Source organism: Octopus bimaculoides, chromosome 7, assembly GCF_001194135.2.
Source record: "Octopus bimaculoides isolate UCB-OBI-ISO-001 chromosome 7, ASM119413v2, whole genome shotgun sequence".
Taxonomy (NCBI): Eukaryota; Metazoa; Mollusca; class Cephalopoda; order Octopoda; family Octopodidae; genus Octopus; species Octopus bimaculoides.
This window is the reverse complement of record NC_068987.1, coordinates 74,521,092-74,521,903: the sequence shown is the minus strand read 5'-3', so window position 1 is coordinate 74,521,903 and position 812 is coordinate 74,521,092. Positions and strand designations below refer to the sequence as shown.

General features: G+C 40.1%; 1 pseudogene; it reads right to left on the bottom strand.

The window, feature by feature from the left end:
* Positions 1-330: 330 nt before the first annotated feature.
* LOC128248430 (5S ribosomal RNA) lies at positions 331-449 on the bottom strand (annotated as a pseudogene).
* Positions 450-812: the final 363 nt, after the last annotated feature.

Genomic DNA, 812 nt, shown 5'->3' with positions numbered 1-812 from the left:
CCCACACACAAACATATACATATATATATTTATTTATTTATTTATTTATTTATGTGTTTCAGCCAAGTGGCTGCGGTCATGCTGGTGCATATAGTTGAAATTTATAGAAAAACAAAAAGACGAAGACATGTGTATTAGTTTGACGCTCGGCAAAGTGAAAAAGTTTATATATTTTCTGTCTACCAAATCTACTCAGAAGGCTTTGGTCGGCCTGAGGCTATAGTAGAAGACACTTGACCAAGGTGCCACACAGTGGGACTGAACTCGGAACCATGTGGTTGGGAAGCAAGCTTCTTAACACACAGCCACTCCTGTACCTATAAATTAGAATGCTTACAACACTTAGGTTTCCCAAGCGGTCATCCATCTAAGTACTAACTAGGCTCGATGCTGCTTAACTTCAGTGAACGGACGAGAATCGGTGCTTTCAACGTGATATGGCCGTAAGCCATATATGACTTGGATATGTTTCGACCAAAGATTGTTCCAGGTTATGTCTAACTTAATAGCACCACCTGATAGGATTTGCTAAATCCTTTTTTAATCAAGTTTTGGGCTATCATGCACCATTCGAGTAGGGAGTTCTTGTTGAGTGAGTTGTATCCAGGTATAGGTGACTTATCTGGTATTCCTTGGAGAAATTTGTCCAGATTCCGTTTAAAGGTGATGGGATCATTTTCCTCATTGATCTGTTTTGGGACAATGTTAAATAGGGCAGGGCCTGTTGAGGAAAAGATATTGTGTTGCAGTGTATTTAAGTGTTGAGATCCTGATCCGAGCCTTGGATGCTGAAACTAATGTTGAGGTCGTCT